Source organism: Tursiops truncatus, chromosome 10 (genome assembly GCF_011762595.2).
Source record: "Tursiops truncatus isolate mTurTru1 chromosome 10, mTurTru1.mat.Y, whole genome shotgun sequence".
NCBI lineage: Eukaryota > Metazoa > Chordata > Mammalia > Artiodactyla > Delphinidae > Tursiops > Tursiops truncatus.
In genome coordinates this window covers 31,626,553-31,639,375 of record NC_047043.1, presented here as the reverse complement: position 1 = coordinate 31,639,375, position 12,823 = coordinate 31,626,553, and the positions used below count along the sequence as shown (strand labels likewise).

General features: G+C 45.5%; 1 protein-coding gene and 1 pseudogene across 1 annotated transcript in view; both read left to right on the top strand.

Moving 5' to 3' along the window:
- The window catches only part of PTK7 (protein tyrosine kinase 7 (inactive)), a 60,518-nt gene that overhangs the window by 11,487 nt on the left and 36,208 nt on the right, over window positions 1–12,823 (top strand). The gene's annotated exons all lie outside the window — the stretch shown is intronic.
- LOC141279730 (large ribosomal subunit protein uL10 pseudogene) lies at window positions 2,959–12,363 on the top strand (annotated as a pseudogene).

Here is a 12,823-nt window from a genome sequence, read left to right as displayed (position 1 = left end):
GATGCTCTCTCTCCCCCTCCCCAGTTTCACTTCTTTGGTTGTGAGATAATTATGTAATGTGTCTTAGTTTAACTGGTACCATTTCCTTTTGCTGGAACATAAATAATGGTGCATCTTAAAATCAGTGACATCTTTGAAATTCAGTGTATGCAAAGGACTTGTCTGTCCTATTGTGAATACTTGATAGAAGGTAGTTAGAATGTGATTTCATTACAGACCTGTTTTTGCTTCCTGCCTATTAGTAACTTCCAATTGAAGCTGTCTTCCTTTTAGTCTGGCACATAAATAACAAAGGATGTTTAAGACAGAAGGCCTCATGCTAGGTAATGTGGGAGGGGAGGTCGGGGAACTTCTAAATCCTTAAAAAGCAAGCTATACCCAGAAGATGAGGTAGCTGTCCCTAAGAGGGCAAACAGTCTCTTGTGGAAAGAAAATACCTCTCTTATGGTAGAGTCTCTAGTTATTTATTTATTTATTTAGCCACACCACCTGGCATAGGAGATCCCGTTTCCCCAACCAGGGATTGAACCTGGGCCTGGGCGGGGAATTCCCCTAGAGTCTCCATTTAAAAAGGCTAAGTTGAGGGACTTCCCTGGTGGTCCAGTGGGTAAGACTCCATGCTCCCAGTGCAGGGGGCCCGGGTTCCATCCCTGGTCAAGGAATAGATCCCGCATGCATGCTGCAACTAAAAAAAAAAAAAAAAAAAAAATCCCGCATGCTGCAGCTAAGACCCAGCACAGCCAAATAAATAAAATATTAAAAAAAATTAAAAAGGCTGAGCGGGGAATTCCCTGGCGGTCCAGTGGTTAGGACTTGCCGCTTTTACTGCTGGCGCCAGGGTTTGATCCCTGGTCAGGGAACTAAGATCCCACAAGCCATGCGGCCAAAAAAAAAAAAAAAAAAAAAAAAGACATAAAAAGGCTGAGCTATTCCGTGGGGGAGACTGGAGACTCACTCCAGGAATGGATTGTCTGGTAGGCAAACTGAGACAGAACCAGAAGAGGGTAATGAACAAGGCAAGGACACAGAGAAGCACCAAAGGGGGGGGGACACAGTAAATGCCAGGTGCTCAGAGGATGAAGACCTGAGGGGGGCATGCGGGAGACGCACAGGGGGTGGTAGCATGGGCTTCCGCTCACAGCCGCACAGTTGCATGGGGTTGATAGAAGCTTTGTGGAGACAGCTGGTGCTAATCATTCTGCTTGGTGCTACCCGAGCATTGGCTGGGTGGTGCCGTTCCCCCTCAGGACACAAGTGGCCCAAAGGCTGGGGAGTTCTTCCTTTGCTTGAGTTTTGGTTCATCTGATGGTGGGATGGATTGGCTGTCAGGTTGGGGTTTGGATGGCACATGAAAAGACAAAAATATGTCCCTTTTGTATGTGTTAGTGGATATCGAGAGCAAAGCTGCTTTTCTTTTTTAGTAGATCGCTGTGTAGATATGTGTTTTAGGCACCTCACCTTACAGGAGTTTCAGAATGCATTCTTTCTGTGTGGTTGCCCAAAACTTTAACCCTTGGTAGGTGTGCCCAGCTAGGAAAGGGGCTGATGAAGGGCTCGCCTGGAGGGCAAGAACGCAGAAGTCCCAGGGTCTAGAGACTCAGCCCCTCCATGGAGTCAGTGCTCTTCTTTACTTCCTTTGGGAATGTTTTGAAGGAGAATAAAGTGTTGCAGATGATGTGCCTTGAACAATCAGGAAGAAGAGCATTGAGGTTAAGAAAATTCCAGTGCTCTTTTCAGGGCATTTTTGATGATATAAAAATGTATTTTGACAAAACTCTGAAACTTCTGGGGAAGCTGATCTTCCCAGCGTCTGTCCTGGGAGGCAGGGGTTCTTTTTAAACCAGGTCAACAAATTCTTTGAAGCCCTTTTTGTATCTCAAGCACCCAGAGCACTACCCGGGGGGCCCTCCATTGTCCTAAGTGTAACTAGTTGTCCAGTTTGAGAAGCCTTGAGAGGGCTTGTCTGGACCTCTCTGGGGCTCCTGCCAGCTGCTGGCCTTGAGGGTGACGGCTGTGGCAGCTGCGTTAACAGCCGTCCGTTCTGGGCCAGGCCGCTGCCTCAGCCTTGGGGAGAGGTGTTGATGAGGCTGATGGGGCAACAAATCCCCCTGAGCCCCAGGTTGGAAGTACATTAGTTAAACGTTGCTCTCAGACTCCTGACAAATTGTTTTCAGTTTTTGCTGCCAAAAGAGAACTCGGCAGAAAACGCGGTGTATGGGTTATTGACACTGTCTCTGTTTTTGTTGCTTCCATGAGGTTGGTGGAGGAGGGCGCCAGTCCAAGGGAGCTTTTCAGGTTCCTCTGGTACCTGACATCAGGTGAAGAGGAGGAGGGGGTGGGCATGTGGGGTGAAGTGCCCTTGAATGCAGGAAGTGTGGTGACTGGACAGGCCTTTGAGGTGCCTGGGACCAGCCTCTTTCATTAGATCAAAGAAATACCTTTTGTTTTTCTGCTCACACTTTCCTCTGCCCTGGAGCCAGAGTCGTAAAGAGGTGGAGTTGTGAGGGTCTGCATCTGGTAGTTGGGGTGGTAGGTGGAGGCGGGGCGGTGGGGGGGGTGTCTTCCCTCCCGCTGTGCGCTTCCTGCATCCTGCTCCCACTGTCCTGGTGTGCAGGGGTCTGCCTGGGCTAGCCTGGGCACCCCGGGCTGTGCTGGGCTGCCCTCCCGGTAGGGCCCCACCTGAGCTGGGCTATAAGCTGGAGAAACCAGGCGCACAGAGATGGATTTCACTGCAGGCTAAGTGTTTTGTTGCTGAATCATTTGCATTCATTAAAAGTAGCGAAGGGTGGGCTTTGAAGGGTGGGCTTTCCTGGTGGCGCAGTGGTTGAGAGTCTGCCTGCCGATGCAGGGGACGCAGGTTCGTGCCCCGGTCCGGGAAGATCCCACATGCTGCGGAGCGGCTGGGCCCATGAGCCATGGCCGCTGAGCCTGCGCGTCCGGAGCCTGTGCTCCACAATGGGAGAGGCCACAACAGTGAGAGGCCCGCGTACCACAAAAAAAAAAAAAAAAAAAAAAAGTAGCGAAGGGTGAGTGATAGTGGAGGCTGCTGCCTTAGAGCCTCATTAAGAATTCTTGGGGCCGGGGAGTGGATGGGCGTAGCTCATTCAGAGCTTACTTAACTTCTGACTGCCTTGGGCATAGGCCAGCTGCTAAAATATGAAAAATGTCTGCCCAGAAGCCCCCAGAGCTTGGCCAGACTGCCCTGGCCAAAGAAAACATACACTTACAATTCATTATTTAGCCTCCTCCTGCGAGTTTGCTCGTGTCTCTTCCTCCCCTGGGACCTTGCTGAGTTGGGGGCACAAGCGGGGGCAGGAAGGCTCCTACGTATTTTAAGGGGAAGCTTAGCCGAAAGCAAGTGCTGTCTCCATTCACCCCACCCACCCCCTGTTCCCTACTGATGGACTTTAGGCTGTCTCTGAGGGTTTGCTCTTGTAAACAGTGCCACCACAGATATCCTTGTATCTATCTGTACCCTTGTGCTTGTGTACCTGAAGGGTAAATTCCCAGAAGTGGAGCTGCTCTGTCAAAGAATAGGAATATATCACAACTGGGTACAGCATTCTGTATTTATGTTATTTTTCTGGGGAGGGTGTTTATAGCTTTCATCAAATTTCTGAATCCCTGCTGTACAGTGGGCCTGTGAAAATTGCACGGGTTAAAGTGTGAAAACTAGTAAGCATGGTTCAGATGTGAGACATTGCTGGGGTGACTGGAGAATTTATCATCCAACCTGGGGCATTGTTAATAATTATGCGAAGACAACCTGCATAAGCCAGGGTTGTTCCAGGTAACTTGGGAGGATGGTAGCCCAGTGCCCACCAAGATCTCTTCCCCTGATCTCTGGGACCATATATGTTCTCTCTTCTACACCATGGAGCTCTGAATTACCTGCTCCATTTTCTTTTCCATTCTAGCAGCTGTGGTCTTTTTGTTGCTCCCAACTTGATGATGAGCTTAGTAGGGTGGGTCCAGTTCCTGACCTTTGTTTTCCCAGATGCTCAGTGGTTGTTCAAGTTGTTCTTGGATTCCCAAGGCCAGAATTTGAGTCCTGGAAGCACTGTAACTTCTGAATTCCATTTCTCTTCTTTTCTTTTTTTAAAAAATATTTATTTATTTATTTGGTTGCACCGGGTCTTAGTTGCAGCAGGCAGGCTCCTTAGTTGTGGCATGCATGTGGGATCTAGTTCCCTGACCAGGGATCGAACCCAGGGCACCTGCATTGGGAGCGTGGAGTCTTAGCCACTGTGCCACCAGGGAAGTCCCTGAATTCCATTTCTTAATCTGCAGGATGACAATGATAATATCCACCTCATAGAGCTATGGTGAGGGTCTAATGAAGGAACGTTTGTGCAGGGGTGTTGCAGCGTGGCCTTTGTTTGTGGGAGGCAGGCTTCAGGGACACACATATTGACATGTGTTGTCACTCCTTATTGACATAGACTTGGGAGCCCTTGAGCATTGCTGGCTGTAGATTTGTGTTTTCCACTTCTCCAGTTATTACCATCCCTTTAATTGCTCTCGTATCTATTCCCTCCCCTTTTATCCTATTGTCTGTGGCTTTGCCATTTCTCCCTTGGAATACTGCTGGAAAAAAGAAGTGAGTTTTTGAAGGCAGCATCTTTTTTTCCCTCTCAAAAATGTCAAGAAGTCATGCACTTCATGAAACCTAAGATAAAAACATCCGGTGAGTCTCAACAGACTGAGATAAAAAGGAAGCTGACCGAGAAGGATGAAGAAGTAATAAGAGGACTGGCCGAGATAATGAAGGAGTATGAGGAGACAAAAAATGCAATAGCAGAATTCAGTTTCCAGTATTCACTTTAAGGAGCTGAATCAGCACTGCAGTTAATCTAATCAATGTCATGCAGTTGAGGAGCTCTCAGATTCCAGAGGAAAATGTACAGTGAGATGAAAACGATGAAAAAAATGTGATAATTAGAGAAATAGATTCAAGATTTTAAAAAGGAATAAACAAAGGATATACAAGTAGAATTAAAAAGCAAATCCTAAGAGGCAAATAAAACACAATACATATAACAAAGGAAGAATTGTAGTATTAAAACATAAACCAGATAAAAGCAGAGGTAAATATAGCAGTTAGTATGATAAACTTCAGTGGAATATGTCTCCCACAGAGGTAAGACAAAATTAAGGTTGAGTTAGAAAAGTTTCATGTTCTTTACATGAGACAAACCTAAAATACAGACAGAGTTCATTTTATTCTTTTTTTTAACTTTAGACCAATAGCTTAATTTATTTCACTTATTATTTAGGAAAGAATTTTAAGGTTGTTAATTTTCTTCTGAGTACAGCTTGGAAATTAATAAATTTGAAATGAAAAAATATAGAATTGGTAAGTTCCATTGCTTCAGAAAAAACAAAAGAAACAAAACTTTGGCCAATGCAGTCAAGAAAAGGAGAGACATGGTCAATAAGCAAAGCAAGAAAGGAAAAAGAAGCTTTAACCTCATCCTGGCCTCACAACAATTTCTTGAGGCCAATTTCAACATACTAGGTACCTGGTAGATTCTGGGGACTTAGAGCAGGGAATGAGATAGAACTTACCATTTAGTGGGGAGGGCTTATGAAAAAGTGTACTAATAATTACAGTTGTGGTAATTGCCATGGAGAAGATTTTTTAAGTTACAAAGGGTTACCATGTTCAATGCTGTGCTGAGAAGTCGATGCTAGGAGAGTATAAATTATTGAAATGTAATGAGCCATTAGGATGACTAACTAGACCAGTAACTGTTAAAAGCAATTGAAAGATAGTGAGAAAATAAACAAAACACCCCCCACCAAACTGTTGTATCAGAGGGCCTTGAGGGGAAATTTTGAAAAATGTAGAAAATCGAGCCTTGTAGTGCTGTATAGGCAGTCACAGAGCCAAGGAACAGATGGATGGCCACCCCGTGCATGTCACAAAGTTGATATGACCTTGATCCCAAATGCTGACTTGACAGTGCGGAAGAGGAAAATACACTACTTAGAAATATTGGTATGAAAGTCTAAAGAAAATATTGGCAAATACTATGTTAAAGATAATGTACCATAAATAATTAGGATTTACTCCAAAAATGGCATGGATGGTTTATTTTAATGTAATTCATCAAAATAAGAAGTCAGAGGAGTCACACAGTTATCTCAGTAGATGTGAAAATGACATTAGATACAAATTAACATCCATTCCTGTTTTTTTTTTAATCTTAAACAACAGCTAACGTATTTTAAAATGAAATTATAGGGACTTCCCTGATGGCACAGTGGTTAAGAATCCGCCTGCCAATGCAGGGGACACGGGTTTGAGCCCTGGTCCGGGAAGATCCCACATGCGGCGGAGCGACTAAGCCCGTGCGCCACAGCTGTTGAGCCTGCGCTCAAGAGCCCGCAAGCCACAACTACTGATCCCGCGTGCCGCAACTACTGACGCCCATGCGCCTAGAGCCTGTACTCCGAAACGAGAGAAGTCACGGCGATGAGAAGCCCGCGCACCGAAACGAAGAGTAGCCCCCGCTCGCCGCAACTAGGGAAAGCCCGCGTGCAGCAGCAAAGACCCAACGCAGCCAAAAAATAATAAATAAATTTTAAAAAATGAAATTTTAATGCTATTCTCTTTAAAGAAGTCACTACATTAAAATAATAAAGTCTCTACTGTTGAACATTATTCTGGAAATTGTAGCTGAGATAATACTGTAAGAAAACGAAAGTCAAAGTTAATGCTCTTTGCAGGTGGTGCCATTATTTTTACATGTGAAACCCAAGTATCCACTGAAAACCATTAGAATCAGTAAGAGAGTTGAGTCACTTGGCCAAATACAAAACTACACAAAACCCAGAAGTTTCACTAGTTATCAGCAAGTAACCTTTTCGAAAATACAATGGAAACGTTTATCCCATTCACAAAATCAACAACAATAAGAAAACCCATAAAATACGCAGGCGTACAGCAATAGAATGGAAACTGTATGGTGAAGGAGTCAGTAAATAACACACTTCTTTCCTCTGAATTTTAAACCAGTGGATGTAGGGAGGAAAGAAAGACAGACAGGAATCAGACAGATGGAAATTAATGTATCACCTTTATTACAGATAAAGGCTAGGTTGAGGAACAAGGCTGTAATCTGAACAGGATAAGCTTGTCTGATTCATCCCTGAATTAGGGTGTGTGTGTGTGTGTGTGTCTGCAGGGGGTATATTCCCCCTCCCCCAAGTGGGCAGGAGAGGAAGGATCAGAGCCAAACATACTCGGGGAGACATCACACCTCCCTGGAACTTCTGGGAGGAGGTGGAGTGAGACTCCAGTGGTACCCCCTCCACTGAAATGGGGAAGAGTTATTCCTCCTTAAAACTTCCTTTGCTCTCTGAGCTCACCAGGGCTTAATTGTTGAAGGCCCTGGACTTCTAGGAGGTGTGGGTGCCTGGGGTGTGGCTCTTTCAAGGAAAGGGCACAGCTGTCAGCTGTTCCTGCTTCCACCTTCACTAACCACACTGCTCCTTTGTGGGTGCTTCCAGAACACCTGGAGAACAGAGTAGATTTCCCCCTAAAAGGCTCTCGAAGCAAAACAGGACAGTATTTAAATGAATTCCAAGGCAGCTTTGCACCCAAGGGTGAAAATTCACTTCCTATCTATTTCCAAGCCCAAATTATATGCAAACACATTTTCTTCTGAGTAGTTAAGTAACATTTGAGAACAGGAAGCCTCACTGCCCTGTTCACTGCTGTATTCCCAACACTTAGAACAATGCCTGGCACTTAGTAGGCATTCAGTAACTTAATGACCATTCTCGGGGGGGAAAAGTGTAACATGAAATGCAGAAAAGGCCTTATATTAGTGATCTTATTGATTATAAATTAATAAGAAAAAGATAACAGTAAAAATAAACAAGGAAAAAAGTAGACAAGGAAGTTGAATAGAAAATTCAGCTAACCCGTGAACATACAAAAGATGGCTTTATGTTGTTAAGAACAGACTAAATGTCTTAAATGAGTTGCAGAATAAAACGAAGTATTATTTTACGTCTCTCAAATTGGCAAAGATTAATAAGTATCAGTGTTGGTAAGGAAGCATAAATTGGTACAGCCTTTTTAAAGAGCAATTTGTCATTTATCAAAGCCCTGAAATTGTGTTCTCTTTGGTCCAGGGGGAGTCCTGTTTCTAGGAAGTCATACTACAAGAAACATTCCCATTACCAATGTGCATAGGTGCCTGTACAGAGAGATTCAGCTGGGGCATTGTTTGTAATGGCAAAAAATTGAAAACCATCTGAATGTCCATGATTAGGGTGTTAGACAAATAGATTTTGGGTCACCGATACAGTGAAATAACATACGGTGGTTGAAATGAATGGGCCAGAACCATGTGAACAGACACGGAAAAATACCTGTGGCTAGCTGTAGGGCAAAAAAAGCAGTTTGCAGAATAGCAGGTGTTCATAGGTTGAATGGTGTCTCCTAAAAGGGTATGTTCAAGTCCTAAGCCCTGTGACCTGTGACCATGACTTTATTTGGAAATAGGGCCTTTGTAGATGTAATCAAGTAAAGAGATGTCATTAAGGTGGGCTCTAATCCTATGTGACTGGTGATGTCCTTACAAGAAGAGAAGAGACACAGACGCGCACAGAGGGAAGAAGGTCACATGATGACGGAGGCAGAGCTTGGAGTGATGCAGCCACAAGCCAAGGAGCACCAGGGATTGCCTGCAACCACCAGAAGCTGGGAGAGGGGCATGGAACAGACTCTTCCTAGAGCCTCCAGAGGGAACCAGCCCTGCCGACACCTTGATTTGGCACCTCTGGCCTCCAAAACTGTGAGAGAATAAGCTTCTGTTTTTTTAAGCCACCCAGCTGTGGTCATTTGTTACAGCAGCCCTAGGAAACTAATAGACCAGGTATGACGTTATCCCATGATCATGCCTTCTGTGAATGTACCGTGACAAAGAGCTTCTTCAGTCCATCTTCTAACCTAACAGCCACCTCCTTGGAAACGGGGACTCACTGTATTGGTGATTTTTTTTTGTCCGGGGACAGCCTAAGCAGGGTAAACTTGGATTTCACCTCCTTTGCCTTCTCCACCCCTCACAAACCAGTGTCCTAGTGGCCTTTTGCTGTGTTCCCCCTCATCATCCCTTAAACTCTGAGCATCTGGAATTACCCTGAGTTCGTGTTTTGTTTTTGTGCTTCTTGTTCTATTTGCCAAGCCCTGTTCCTTCTTTTTTTGTGTTTTTAATTTTTTTATTTTTTGGCCACTCTGTGTGGCATGTGGGATATTAGTTCCTTGGCAAGGGATTGAACCCATGCCCCCTGCATTGTAATTGCAGAATCTTAACCACTGGACCGCCAGGGAAGTCCCCAAGCCCTGTTCCTTCTTAAAATTTTGTTTTGAAGAGCCTTCTTCCAGGATGCTTCTCTGCCCCCTTATACCCTCACTCTGAGTTAAAAGCCTGCCTTGTGCACCCACCCATCGTGCACCCACCCATCATGCTGTGTGATAATGTGGTAAAGCCTAGTGATTATGATAGGTTTTCCTTTGGAGCCAGATGACCGGAGATTTGAATCCTGCATTTGTCACTTACCAGCTATGTTACCTTGAGCAAGTGGCTTCACCTTTCTGTGCCTCAGTTTCCTCATCTGCATAATGGGGGTCGTAGTACCGACCTCACTGGGTGGTTTTAAGCATTAACAATGGGGTTAAAGCTCTCGCAATAGTGGCTGGCACGTAATAAGCGGTCAGTAAGCCTTCGCTGTTGTAATTATATGTTTACTTGTCTGACTCCCCCACTAAACAGAGATACTTAAAGGCAGTAATTGTATTTTTCTCTCTCCATCCCCAGTGTCTTGCAGAGTACTTGGCACATGGTAGGCATTAAATAAATGTTTGTTGAATTAATAATGATAATTAATGTAATTGCCGACCAGGATCCCATATTGGGCTCAACTCTGTTTGGATTCACATCATGCAGGGGCCAGTGAACCCACCACAGATCAGCTGGTATTTCCCAAGCTCCTCCAATGGGCAAGGCGTCCACAGTGGAGGGGATGGAAGAGTGGACGTCCAGCCCCTGACCTCAGGGAGCTGAGAATCTGGTGGAGAAGATGGTGGAAGCGCACGAAACATTAACAACAACAATATTAGGTCTTAACCGTTTGTGGGAGCAACAGAAGAATGTGCATTCACAGTTAACTATTTCAGCCCTTGTTTTCCAAATTCTTTCTAGAGAGCTTCTTTTTTTAAAATAAATTTATTTATTTATTTTTGGCTACTTTGGGTCTTCGTTGCTGTGTGTGGGCTTTCTCCAGTTGGGGCGAGCGGGGGCTACTCTTCGTCGTGGTGCGTGGGCTTCTCATTGCGGTGGCGTCCCTTGTTGCGGAGCGTGGGCTCTAGCCGCGCGGGCTTCAGTAGTTGTGACACACGGGCTCAGTAGTTGTGGCTCACGGACTCTAGAGCGCAGGCTCGGTAGTTGTGGTGCACGGGCTTAGTTGCTCCGTGACATGTGGGATCTTCCCGGAGCAGGGCTTGAACCCTTGTCCCCTGCATTAGCAGGCAGATTCTTAACCACTGCGCCACCAGGGAAGTCCCATAGAGAGCTTCTTTTTAATAATGAAACATAGATCTGGAGGCTTCGTCAGGGTCAGATTTGATTTTTTTTTTTTCCAGATATACTTTCTCAGTAGGCACATAACATCTGGTTGTCTCTCTGGAATTAGCAGCCGTCAATAATCTTTGCTAGATCCAGTATTTCATTAGGGACTATAAAATGGTGATATTCTGTTTATCAGCTGGAGACTTCTATAAAGATAAACCGCCCCTTATTAACTGTTTGGTTACCCTGAGGTATAGCTGTTCATGAAAGGGAGAGTAAATGCTTCTTGACCAGTTTTTAAAATAATGAGTCTCTTGCCAGGTGTCCTCGAGTGAGTGACATCGTCTTTAAACCCTGCGTGGCAATCCCTGAGGCACCGCCGTGATGCCCAGGGAAGACAGGGCAACCTGGAAGTCCAACTACTTCCTTAAGATCATCCAACTTCTGAATGATTATCCGAAATGCTTCACTGTGGGAGCAGACAATGTGGGCTCCAGGCAGATGCAGCAGATCCGCGTGTCCCTCCGCAGGAAGGCTGTGCTGCTGATGGGCAAGAACACGATGATGGACAAGGTGATGCGAGGGCATCTGGGAAACAACCCAGCTTTGGAGAAACTGTTGTCTCACATCCAGGGGAACGTGGGCTTTGTGTTCACCAAGGAGGACCTCACTGAGATCAGGGACATGCTGCTGGCCAATGACGTGCCGCCTGCCGCCCTGCAAAGTCACTGTGCTGGTCCAGAACACTGGTCTGGGCCCTGAGAAGACCTCCTTCTTCCAGGCTTTAGGCAATACACTAAAATCTCCAGGGGCACCATCGAAATCCTGAGTGATGTGCAGCTGATTAAGATTGGAGACACATTGGGAGCCAGTGAAGCCCCGTTGCTGAACATCTCCCCCTTCTCCTTTGGGCCGGTCATCCAGCAGGTGTTTGACAATGGCAGCATCTGTAACCTTGAAGGGCTCGACATCACAGAGGAAACTCTGCATTCTCGCTTCCTGGAGGGTGTCCGCAATGTTGCCAGTGTATGTCTGCAGATTGGTTACCCAGCTGTTGCATCTGTACCCCCTTCTATCATCAGTGGGTACAGGTGGGTCCTGGCTTTGTCTGTGGAGACTGATTACACCTTCCCACTTGCTGAAAAGGTCAAGGCCTTCTTGGCTGATCCGTCTGCATTTGTGGCTGCTGCCACCACTGTTGCTCCTGCTGCTGCTGCTGCAGCCCCAGCCAAGGTTGAAGCAAAGGAAGAGTCGGAGGAGTCGGACGAGTATATGGGATTTGGTCTCTTTGACTAGTCGCCAAAAAGCAGCCAACTCAGCCGGCTTTATTTGTGAAACAAGGAAATAAACGCTTACGTCTCTTACCAAAAAATAAAATAAAATAAAATAATGAGTTGGTTTTCTAGCATCCTTCAAAGGTGACCAATGGAGGACTTTGGGCTCTTTTTTTTTTAATTTTAAAAACTTTTTTAATTTTTAAAATCTTATGATTTGGCATTACCGGTGTCTTTTTAAAAAATTTTTATTGGAGTATAGTTGATTTACAATGTTGTGTTAGTTTTAGGAGTACAGCAAAGTGAATCAGTTATACATATATCCACTCTTTTCTTAGATTCTTTGCCCATGTAGGCTATTACACAGTACTGAGTAGACTTCTCTGTGCTATACAGTAGGTTCTCATTAGTTATCTATTTTATATATAGTAGTGTGTATATGTCAATACCAATCTCCCAATTTATCCCTCCCCTCTGGGCTCTTGTTTTTTGGCGGTACGCGGGCCTCTCACCATTGTGGCCTCTCCCATTGCGGAGCACAGGCTCTGGACGCGCAGGCTCAGCGGCCATGGCTCATGGGCCCAGCCGCTCCGTGGCATGTAGGATCTTCCCGGACTGGGGCACGAACCCGTGTCCCCTGCATCGGCAGGCGGACTCTCAACTACTGCACCACCAGGGAAGCCCTGGGCTCTTTTTTTAAAAATATCATTATGAACTCACAGATTTTAAACTTACCAGTGTGTTAAGGCCATGTAGTTCTTACCCTTATGAAGCTTAAAAGGTCCCTTCTTGGCCTCGCGGGAGCCTCTTCAAGCTGGCCCTGAGCCTTTTGATGCGGCCCTGCTTGTCTTTGCTCATTTCCTCGTATGATAAGATGTTCCAGGTTCATTTGGCGCATTTCCTGCCCAGACCTGGAATCAGGTACTTCTCCAAGGAAGAGGGCATGTATTTTTTAGGATACTGGTA